This window comes from Rhamphochromis sp. 'chilingali' (assembly GCF_963969265.1).
Source record: "Rhamphochromis sp. 'chilingali' genome assembly, chromosome: 10".
Lineage (NCBI taxonomy): Eukaryota > Metazoa > Chordata > Actinopteri > Cichliformes > Cichlidae > Rhamphochromis > Rhamphochromis sp. 'chilingali'.
The window spans coordinates 29,250,636-29,263,063 of NC_137937.1; the positions used below are offsets into that span (position 1 = coordinate 29,250,636).

Below are 12,428 nucleotides of genomic sequence, written 5' to 3' on the forward strand. Positions count from 1 at the left end.
GAGGTGCAGGACAGACTACTACTACTCTCAACTGATTAATATTATAGGTCAAAGGGGGCGGTAGTGCGCATGCCCAGTGGAGACCACCGTTGTCCTCAGCGTTTGGTCTGCTCACGAAAAGCCCTGGGAGAAATGCGCGCGTGTGATTAACAACTAAATGATTTATTAGGCACTGAAAGCAGCTCTCAAATTCAAGCCATGGCCGGCTACGGTGGTTCAGAGCGGACAGTGAATAAGAGCTGGTGACTCTCAGATGTGGAGTCACACACACGTGTAGCTTCATTCACTGGTTTTGTCGCGTGCGATCAGCAGCAACAACAGGAACGAGCGCACAGAAATAAAACAAAAATGTTGCCACTCACGGTAAAATGTGACGTTCACGGCGCTGTCCGTCAACGTAACAGGAGTACAATTCGGAATCACCGTAGCGTGCCCGTGAGCTGCTGCAGCCCATTTTAATGTACACACATGCCTCTTTGCCGCTATATTGCTACTTACCAGGCCTCTTCTTCCTTAAACGCAGCCCGCGGGGACGCAGACCACAACAAACGCGCAGGGAAAGTGGCGAAACGAGACACGAGTCCCGTGGAAGAGGAAAAGGCACATGTGCAGCGGTTTTTTTTAATGGGCAAAATGTACTTACCAACGAAATAGGACACCGCAAGAGGAGGGGGGAACGCGCCGCTCCTCTTCGCCTCCACGCCTCTGTCTCTGTCTGAATTTTTCCCACAGCGATCTTCGTGGGTTGCGTCGAAAATTTTCAGATTCCTGCACTCGCTGTCGTCCCCCACTGGACTGGTTGCCTTCCAGTCGGTCGACTCATGCGACTGTGTTGCCCTGAATGTCGCCTGCCGCTCTCATCCGGGCGTTTAGGGATTGAGCCGTCGACTCAGTACCGCTCAGGATGACAGCTTTTAGATGAAGGAGGGGGAATAACGTGAGACAGGGAAGGAAAGGGAGAGAGAGAGAGTGGTGGTCAGTCTAGTGGTGGTACCATATGAGGGGTGAGAGGGGGAATTACAACAATACGATTAATATGCGCATAATTTGCATCTCTAAATGTGGTTTAATTTTTTTTATTCAGAAGATATCCGAGTGATCATCCAATCGCATTCATTTTTTATTTTATTTTTTTAATTAACATTTTCAACGAGTGTATGAACTTTGCTTTAAATCAGTGTTTGCTCATTGCCCTCTTGAGATAAATGCCAGGAGGCCCATCGAATAATACCCGTTCAATGCATTTTTCCTGGTAAGGATGACACAACCAACAACCGGTCACGCTGAACTGAGTGTACCCTCAGATCGAGTTAAGAGCAAACACACTGTCCTGTTCAATCCCTGGATTCGTTTTTATGGTCGGGACTGAACGGATGAGTGCGAGCTCCTCGGTAGAAAATCGATTAATTGGCCACAGCGTTCATTGACCTCACTCTTATCCTGTGCCTTAGAGGTGAAATGCGGGCTGTTTGGTTTCAGGGGTGGATGGTAATGTTTAATCCGTCCACATATTGTCATTTATAATGACTGTAGCCACGTGCGCAAGGCATAAATGTGTTACATAACCGGCCGAGCCAGTCAACAACAGTGGGTGGAAGAGAGGGGGGGGTCGTTTGGAGGGTAATTAAACCTCAATTCAGGGATTTCTTAGACACATGGATATATTGAATATTTAGAAAATTGAAAAAAGAAACTCCTCCCAATTTGATCTCTTGCACCACACCTTCCCAGTTTATACCTTTGAAGAGTGCCTTCAAGGTTTTATAAAATCACACTCTGAATTTCCAAAATCCCTGTAGCCATGATGTCTGAGTAGCGGTGTGCATAATCTGAGAAATAATTTCTCTTTTCATTTATACAAATGCTGGCTCTTGCTGAAACATGCTTCTGCTTCATTCAACCTCTGTTGGGAAGGGACAACTGACTCTACCTTCTCTTCATTTTCACCCACACCTTGTTATGTCAGCGTTATTATTCCACCCATCTCATCTTAACCCCATATTAACTATGACAACCTACACAACACCACAGCCTGACAGACAAAACCAAAGCTTACTGGCCAGATCCTCCCATAGATACTCCTAAGGACACACAAAATGGGCTTTTCCTGTTTTCATCCTTTGAATTATATAAGGTCTCAGGGCAGCTTCACGGAAATGATAACACTTTTTTTTAATGCCTATTAAACATTAGCATACACCCATTTATTACTGCCAATATAGACTATAATACTCAACACAAGATAGAGATTAGATCAGATTAGACAGATTACAGTTGTCATAAATGAAACATTGTGGTCAATGTGATGAAAAGGTCATAGCACTGGATGGTGCTTTATAGGATAAAGCAAGTTATCTCATGTCTCACCAACATTTTACTGTAAAATTTTAAACATTTTTGTTATTATCCCTAGCATCCCTATTATATGGTGGTACTGTGGTTTGCAGTGTCACCTTACAGCAAAAAGCTCCTGTGTTTGACTCCAGACAGGGGCCTTTATGTATGGAGTCTGCATGCTCTCGTTGTGTCTGAGTGGGCTTCTTCTGGATACTCTAGCTACCTCCCACCATCCAAAGACACGTATGATTGGTTAGCTGACTATTCTAAATTGGTTGTAGGCATGAATGTCTGTCTCTCTCCATTACCCCTGCAACAGACTGGTGACCTGCTCAGGGTGTTCCCACCATGACCTTGAACAGAAGACAAAGAAATTAATGGATTAATTTATATATTATATTATATTATATTATATTATATTATATTATATTATATTATATTATATTATATATTTTTTTTCTTTTAACATTCTATGACATTCTAGTTAGATTTTTTAAACTTGTGGAACACCATCTTTTTTCTTCTTAATAAGCCACTTTCTTTTACCATATTTTATTTTAGTGAGTTATTCTATTTTATTTTATCTAATCACAGCAATTTCCCAGTTTAGGGGCAATTAAAATATATTTTATCTTTTAAAATGGAGTTCGTACTTCTTTTATGCATTGGATTAAGTTGTGTTTAACATGAGTCATCCCAGTGAATGATACCCATGTCTTGAGCCTTTGAACAAAGCAACTTTAATGTTGGGGTTATTTTCTTCATTTGGGTTCACGTCACAACTTGTCATCCTAATAAAAAGCAGTCATCCTCTTGTGCGTCAGCTGTGCTGTCTATTTTTTTTAACAGTCACATATCAAATATAATGTCTACATCAGAGTAATATGATAATTGAACCTTTTTGTTTAAGTTATATTTGGTTAACAACCAAACAGTCTCAGTTATTGCAGTAAAAAGAATATAATAGCAAACTTCAGGATTCGCAAACAGATCATGTACGTAAAAGCCAGCGATGAAACCACAGCTTAGCGTTTGTCACACTGGATATTGTGCACATTCTCACAAGTCTCATGTCCAGGCAGGCTTGGTTGGGTGTGGTGTTTACCACATTGTCTGAATTCATTCCCACCACTCGCATAAACCTTTGTGCTAAAAATGCGTCATGCGTTGTGTAATATTCATGTTTTCTCCAAATAAACAACCTGTTTTCGTAATATTAACAGTCATACTGATCAGTGTGACTCAAGACTGCACGTCATACATACAGCTATCTTTTGTTATAAGCCAGGACTTCCCAAAGTGTGGGGCCCGCCCCCTGGGGGGGCGCAGAACCATTGCGGGGGTGAAAAGGGAAAAAAAACAACGCTTGGACACTGCTAGCACGGGAAGGCCACACAAACGCAAAGCAGGAGATAAAGCATAGCTGAATATGTTTCCAAACCAACTTCATTCTAAGCCAAAGACTAGAAAATATGGTGAAGCATATCTTCCCTTTGGCTTCACCTGCACAAGTGCCAAGGTAGGTCTCCCCTGCATAATTGGTTTTCCCTTTGTTGGGAGCAGCGCTGGGCTCTTCAAGTCACGGACAAACAGTGTCCGACATTCTTGATTTTTAGTTCACAAACACTTGTTGTAATGACTAATTACTCCTGACATTTTGGAGATGTTAGCTCTTTATACAGTAAAGTTACAGTGGGATACAAATAATATCAGGCTCAGGGACGTGCAGAGGGGGGGGCTAGAGGGGCTTGAGTACCCGCCCCTTTCCTGATGAGTGTCCAAAGTGCCCTTTTGTTGAGGCAACTTTTAAATTTTTATTTATTTATTTATTTATTTATTTAATGTGTGTGTGCGTGCGGAGTCCTGTCTGTGCCCCTCAACAATAATATTTAACTATTAATCATAGTTTTGCTAAATAAAAGGATCTGGCTTGCATCAGTCACATGATCACATTTAACCAATGGTCGCCCTCGACGGCAGAACGCGCTGGTTACGAGCCGGGAACGAGCTCACAAAGAGCACGCGCATTTTTTGCGGTCCGGAGCTGTAGGAGAAACACAAGTTAACTCAGAGACACAGACTGATGCGACAAAACCAGTAAGTAGGTGTACAGCGCACACTGTAGTGTGTAGCACACAGGAGTATTAGCTTATTACGTACACGTTGGTAAGCTGTCTTGTTGCAACTGACGAACTGAAACAAACGAGCGTGCTGTGTGTGCAACAGCGCGACAAACATTACCTGTCCTTTTATTAACTGCACAAGTAGTGCTGGTCATAGCTGCTGGCTACCTGTGTAAGGCTGTCATGGGTCTGTAGCTCTGTCACCGTTTTAGGGAACATATTTAGTTTTAAAGTAAGTTTCTGGGCATTTCCTGCCTTTCTGGAGGGATTATATTTCACTAAAAAACGATCTAATATGCATGTCCACATAATAATTATTATAATTATAATATATTAAAAAACACACGCTGTATTTTAAAGAACATACATTAAGAAGCAGATTATATTAGATTTATATTTTAAATAAGACAAAAGTTGGATTTTACAGCAGTAAAATGATTGTATCTCTACAGTTTAAAAATGTAATAAGCTTTGCCCCTGCACAGAGTGGATAGTGAAACAAATGGAATCATCATAAATACATTATTTCATATTTATTACTTCCCCCTCCTCATTGCTTTATTATTCTAGCTCTAGTAATAAATAATAATGTAAGGATGCCCATAGTATATACAGTATTCTGAAGAAGGTCTAAAATGTCACTGTGTGTGCATGTGTGTGTTTTATTTAGCTGGATTTAAAAAAATATTACTCATGATATAACATTGTGCAGACATGGCTGGTAAGGACATGAGGAGGAAACAGTAGGAGCTGTGTGAGGCTACTAAAGGCAGTGCTATAACATTTTTCTGTCATCATTTTATTATAGATTAAGTGCAAGAGTTGTTAGGTGTGGATAATTAGATTATAGTTTATTGCAATAGCAAGTTGTGCCTTGTTCTCAGATAGACAGCAAGTGGAGAGTGATATATGAAATGATGGGAAGGAAGGAAGAAGAGAAGCAAAGAGTGATTCATAGGCAGAGCCGAGTTTATGTCACAGTTTTTCGTTGCCTTATGGTTCCAAGCGCTGTCACCAATCTTTGCATTTTGTTATTATCTCATGACACTTGTTTAATCAGCTACCATCTCTCCTGTGGACTTTTTAATGTCTACAGTCTCAGATCAACACAGCCCTGCCCTTCCCATATTAGATTCTTGATGAATGTGTGTTGTTGTTATTCAGCATGGTTCAATGTGCCCCTTTTTAACTTTGAGCACCCGCCCCTTTAAACCTCTCTGCACGTCCCTGATCAGGCTGATACTGCCACGATTTGTTCCCTCTGTCTAAATCACAGACAAACAGCATCCCACAGCTGTTTATGTTTTTAAACCCATTTTGCACAGAGAGGCATTTTTTGAATGAGCAATGTTGAATATTATTACACAGGGAAAAAAAACTACATGTAAAATAATCACACCGTGAGGCCTCTGCCTTTGTAAATAGAGGGACATTACAGTTTTTTCTGAATGCTTAAACCCTAACTGTGATTCCTGTAGCACAATCTCTAAAACTATTCAGACTTATAGCAAAACCACTCACTGAGTTTGCAAAACTAAAAGCACAAAAACTGCTTTGCACTCAGTTTGCAATTTTGTAACACACACTTTGCAAAACTGTAGGCACAATTCACTGCACAACACTCAATTACCAAATTTCCAACACAATCCTAGCAAAAGCATACACATGTATGGCTATCATTAACACTAATTTGCCAACTGTCTGGCACACTTTCACATGTGAAAACTTCTTTAGATAATTAGTTCACTTTGCAATCAGCCTAAGCACTATAATACAGGTAAACTGTGTGTGCGGAGTACAATGGAGGGAGCAGAAAGAGTGAGAAGTAGAGGAGGCCGAGGAAGAGGACGTGGAGGTGAAGAAGTAGGATGAAGAGGACGACAAGGACAAGGAGGAGCAAGAGGAAGACGAGGAGGGGGGAGAGGAAGATGAGGAGGGGGGAGAGGAAGGGTAGGAAGAGTAAGAAATAGAATTGCTGATGACATCAGAGCTACAATAGTGGACCATGTAATCAACCGTGGAATGACCCTGAGGGAAGCTGGCCAACGGGTCCAGCCTAACTCGAGCCGCTACACTGTAGCAAGTACCATAAGGACATCTTGAAATGAGAATCGGTTAGTACAGTCACTTCGCACAAAGATTTGTAGCACTGCCATATGCCAATGAGAAACACACCAATACCATTGATGTAAAAATACTGAAATTGTTACTTTACAGAATTGCTAGATGACCAGATGCTGGGGGCAGAGGAAGCATGTTCACTGCAGACCAAGTAACCCATATAGTCATTATGGTGATTGCAAATAATCCTATACTTGGAAATAAACACTTGTGTTTGTTTTGATGTGTTTGAATAAACACCAGTACTTGAAGTTTGGATCCCTCTATGCTTATGGATCTATGACAGAAGTATGAGCTCAAACTGACATAGCCTACCTTGTGCACAGAGAAAGCAAAGGCCAGATGTGTTTTGTATTCATACCATCAGTGTGCAGTTGGCGCATTGTGTGCTTAGTAGATGATGGCTTGTGTGTACTGTTTGATACGGAAACACCATTTTTACGAAGGTGTGAAGGGTTAATCTAGCTGTGTTTGCTTTTGCAAGAGAACTACAATGTTTTGATGATTGGGTGACAGGTTTTCTTATTTGTGTGAAGAGTTTTGCAAAATTAGCCAATAGTTACAAAAAATGTGCTTAAGCAATCAGAAAAAACTGTAACTGCGTGTGTATATGTAAGCATGTAAAACCTGAAGATAGTCAGATTAACAGTATTTTGTCTCTATCTGCCATTCTGCAATTCATCTCACGTAAACAATAACGTGGCGCACAGCTGACGTGAAAAAAGGCACATAAATTTGACTTTGCATGATTAACTCTGTATTCCTCGTCCACACATAAACCAAAAAAGGAGTTTTAAACAAATCTCCCTTTTCGGTGATTCGAAACGCCGTTTACGGGAGGACGAAACAGCTGCGTTTTCAAAAATACCCGTGTAGGTGTGGACATGGCGTAAAACAGTTATTTCTTACTACCTGTAATTTATTGCAGGTTACTTGTATTTGCGTAATTGTTTACTTAATGTTTGAGGTGTGAAATATACCGCAAAGTTTGGGAACCACTGTTATAAGCTATCTTTTGGTTACTTAAAAAAAATAATAAATGATAGTACCAACATGCTTGAATCCATTTGTAGTATGCGCACTAAAGTGAACTACATTTATTTGAATGGTTACCATAGTGTTGTCAGGTCACACACTGGAAAGATTATAATTTTTTTTTGTGTCTGAGTAACAACACAATAATAAAGTTACCTCTGACATGATACCAATATAAAGATGTTAAATAAGAGTAGCATCAAGACTATAGACTGGAAAATTGGTCACCTAATGTTGGTCTAAAGAGCACAGTTCTGAGTGAAAAATCACTGGAATATTATATGTTAAATATTTGCACACATCCATCATACATGTATGTAAATATTTATTCTTTGTGTTGTATTTTTGTATGCAGGAAGTTTTATGCATTTGTGGTCCTGGTAACGCTGAAGTGGTGTCTCAATCCTGCAGCAAGGAAGGTATATAATGTAGCTGCTCTTACTGTGGTGTGTTTGATGAGGATAACTGACATGAGACCACCACCATACTCCAATTTGGTCATTTAAGGTCAAAAGTTACACTGAATATATATTTTTATATGTAATTGTATTTGTAATTTTTTTTCCAGCAAGGCAAAATGTCATGGAAATTAGTACTGTCACATCACAGCAAGGAGGCCCTAGGTTTTAATCTGCCTCTCTTGTTTACATTGTCCCTGTATACTCCATCTTTCCCCCACATATGTAAATGGCCTGTATTTGTATAGCGCTTTACACATCCAGTCATCCACCCATTCACACACTGGTGATAGCAAGCTACGTTGTAGCCACAGCCACCCTGGGGCGCACTGACAGGCGTGGCTGCCGAACACTGGCGCCACCGGGCCCTCTGACACAACAGGTGAAGTGTCTTGCCCAAGGAAATGATGACCAAGACTGTCCAAGCCAGGGCTCGAACCGGCAACCTTCTGATTACAAGGCGAATTCCCAACTCTAACCCAACAGGTTACATGTTGGCTTAATTAAAATGTAAGTGGCTGTGCCGTCCAGGGTGTATTCCCCTCCCCCACATATGACAGCTGGACAGCTGGGATAGGCTCCAGCCCCACCATGACCCTGACTTGAATAAGCGCAAGAAAATGGATGGATGTGAAACGCTGACATATGCTAAACGTCCACTTCTCTGCTGTTTATGTTGCAAAACCAACATGTGCTTTAGGACAGCTGACAATTACGGTCTTGAATAAATACTGCAAAAAAGTAAACAGGAGCATAAAGCATGGGGGGGGGAAACCCTTAGTGCTGAAGTTATGTGCAAACACTGTACAATGAGCACCTTTATCTTAGCGTCCTCTCCAGGAAACATGTATGATTAAGAGCAGACAGTGAGGCTTTCTTCTTGACTACTATGGACTCTAGACACCTATCATCAGTTCTAGATGTTCATACTGTCAGGTACTGCACACAGATTGGACAATTTAATTCTTACATTTTTAGCTATTTTACAGTTTTTTCTGAATGCTTAAACCCTAACTGTGATTCCTGTAGCACAATCTCTAAAACTATTCAGACTTATAGCAAAACCACTCACTGAGTTTGCAAAACTAAAAGCACAAAAACTGCTTTGCCCTCAGTTTGCAATTTTGTAACACACACTTTGCAAAACTGTAGGCACAATTCACTGCACAACACTCAATTACCAAATTTCCAACACACTCCTAGCAAAAGTATACACATGACTCTTATAAGTACCTGGGTGTTCACCTCAACAAGAAACTGGACTGGACAACAAATACAGACGTCCTGTATAAGAAGGGCCAGAGTCGACTCCACCTGCTGAGGAGACTGAGGTCCTTCGGAGTCTGCAGGACTCTGCTAAGGACATTCTATGACACTGTGGTAGCATCTGCCCTTTTCTATGCAGTGGCCTGCTGGGGGAGTGGATGCACGGACAGGGACAGGAGCAGGATTGACAAACTGGTGCAGAGGTCTAGCTCCGTGCTGGGATGTCCCCTGGAGTCTGTGGAGGTGGTTGGTGAGGGGAGGATGTTAGTAAAGCTGACATCCATCATGAACAACCACATCACCCACTGCATGAGTATGTGAGTGGTCTGAGCAGCTCCTTTAGTCAGAGACTGAAACACCCTCGCTGCAGGAAGGAGCGCTTTCGCAGATCATTCATCCCAACAGCAGTTAGACTCTATAACTCCTCAATCACGATGTCATAAGTCACTGGACACTGTGAACATCCACGGTCACCACTTCATGCATAATGGACCTTCCATGACCTTCCAAGCTATATAGTTTATGTCTTCCATATTTCCAACCATATCCATAATCACATACTGTGTATGCTACCATTGTATATAGTGTATTATCTTACTTTTTTTCATTGATTGTACTTAATTGTATTTTTGTATTTCCTTCATATATCTGTACCTGAGCTGAGGTGACGCAAAAATTTCCCCGTTGTGGGATCAATAAAGTCTTATCTTATCTTATCTTATCTTATCTTATCTTATCTTATCTTATCTTATCTTATCTTATCTTATCTTATCTTATCTTATCTTATCTTATCTTATCTTATGTATGGCTATCATTAACACTAATTTTCCAACTGTCTGGCACACTTTCACATGTGAAAACTTTTTTAGATAATTAGTTCACTTTGCAATCAGCCTAAGCACTATAATACAGGTAAGCTGTGTGTGCGGAGTACAATGGAGGGAGCAGAAAGAGTGAGAAGTAGAGGAGGCCGAGGAAGAGGACGTGGAGGTGAAGAAGTAGGATGAAGAGGACGACAAGGAGGAGCAAGAGGAAGACGAGGAGGGGGGAGAGGAAGATGAGGAGGGGGGAGAGGAAGGGTAGGAAGAGTAAGAAATAGAATTGCTGATGACATCAGAGCTACAACCGTGGAATGACCCTGAGGGTAGCTGGCCAACGGGTCCAGCCTAACTCGAGCCGCTACACTGTAGCAAGTACCATAAGGACATCTTGAAATGAGAATCGGTTAGTACAGTCACTTCGCACAAAGATTTGTAGCACTGCCATATGCCAATGAGAAACACACCAATACCATTGATGTAAAAATACTGAAATTGTTACTTTACAGAATTGCTAGATGACCAGATGCTGGGGGCAGAGGAAGCATGTTCACTGCAGACCAAGTAACCCATATAGTCATTATGGCGATTGCAAATAATCCTATACTTGGAAATGAACACTTGTGTTTGTTTTGATGTGTTTGAATAAACACCAGTACTTGAAGTTTGGATCCCTCTATGCTTATGGATCTATGACAGAAGTATGAGCCCAAACTGACATAGCCATAATTTAACAAAGAGATAGATTAATATAGCAGATATTTGCTGCCATCTAGTGGAAAAACAGGACATATTTCACTGACGATGGCTATTACAAAAAGTTGATTCAGTTGGCTATGTTGTGTCCAAATAAACAGAATTAGCTTTTTGGGATTTCCTTCCCTGGGATGATTCAGCATGCATCAAGACTAACAATGGTTGCTTTTCTTTTTTGGTCATCATTTCCTTTATTGCACTATCTTCATAGCTGTATGTGTACAGTACCCGTGGAACCACACACCTTTCTTTTGACAAGGATGTACGAAATAGAGATTTGATCTATTCTGGGAATGTAGAGGCACTACAATGATTTTATAATTATGGTAAATGGACTGATTCTTAGATAGTGCTTTTCTACTCTTCTGAGCACTCAAAGCACTTTACACAACTTGTGCATTCACCCAAGCACATTTTCTTAGTGCTTTCTAACTAACATTCACACACACATTCATACTCCGATGGATGCATTGGAGAGCAATTTGGGGTTAGTATCTTACCCAAGGATATTTGGCATGCAGACTAGGGGAAGCCAGGAATCGAACCACCGATCAATAGATGACCTGCTCTGCCGCCTGAGCTATAGCCACCCACAATTAAATGATGCCTCACAGCAAGAAAGTCGTATGTTCGTATCCACTTGATGGCTGAGGTCTTTCTATGTGGAGTTTTCATGCTTTCTCTGTGCCTGTGCAGGTTCAGGACAGACAAAAGACCAGCTTTTCCATCATTTCCAGTCTTTGTGTTAAGTTAAGCTACTCAGGTGTTGATGGTAGCTTAATATTTACAATACAGACATGAACTTGGTATGGATCACTTCACCTAACAGCCAAGATGGGAAAAAAAAACCCAAAACAAAAAAAGGGTGTCCTTTTACTCATATTGTTTCATGCTTTGAATGTCCATGCAGAAAATCCTTTTATCCCTGTCCTACATGTTGAGACAATGTCCCACATTGTGATTCACTTTAACTGAACAATTGTGAACACCTGACTCTCTCTAGAAGCATGTGGTCGAAAACGAGATGTGCTGATTGATAGTGTGGAAGATGATTACCAGAGTTTGATCTGTCAAAGCTCTACATAAAGGGATCAGTGCTAACAGTGGTTAGCACTGTTGCTATCACTGCTGCCTCACAGGAACGAGGTCCTCGGTTCAAATCTGCCATGTGGAAGGGGCCTCTCTGTGTGGAGTTTACAAGTTCTCCCCCTAGCAGCATGGGTTCACTCCAGCCTCCTCCCACAGTCCAAAAACATTCAGTTAGTGGGGCTAAGTTAATTGCTGATTCTAAAACATCTGTCTGTGTGTTAAGCCTGTGGCAGACTGGGCTCCAGGACAGCTGGGATAGGCTTCAGGTCCCTGTGACCCTGAACTGTATAAGTGGAAGATAATGGATGGATGGAATATAGGAGTGTACAAAGACTTGAGACTATACATACTTTAGCTCATATGTGCTTATTGCAATCAGATAAATTACAGCATATTCGTTTTCCCTATACTTAAACTCTAACCTG

General features: G+C 41.1%; 1 protein-coding gene across 4 annotated transcripts in view; it reads right to left on the reverse strand.

Moving 5' to 3' along the window:
* Nucleotides 1–930, reverse strand: part of slc20a2 (solute carrier family 20 member 2) — a 45,943-nt gene extending 45,013 nt beyond the window's left edge. Inside the window, exon 1 of one of the 4 annotated variants that reach the window (XM_080893763.1) lies at nt 644–930. The gene's annotated coding sequence lies outside the window, so the exon portion shown is untranslated. The other 3 variants (XM_080893760.1, XM_080893761.1, XM_080893762.1) reach the window with 3 other exon arrangements.
* Between the last annotated feature and the right edge of the window lie 11,498 nt (nt 931–12,428).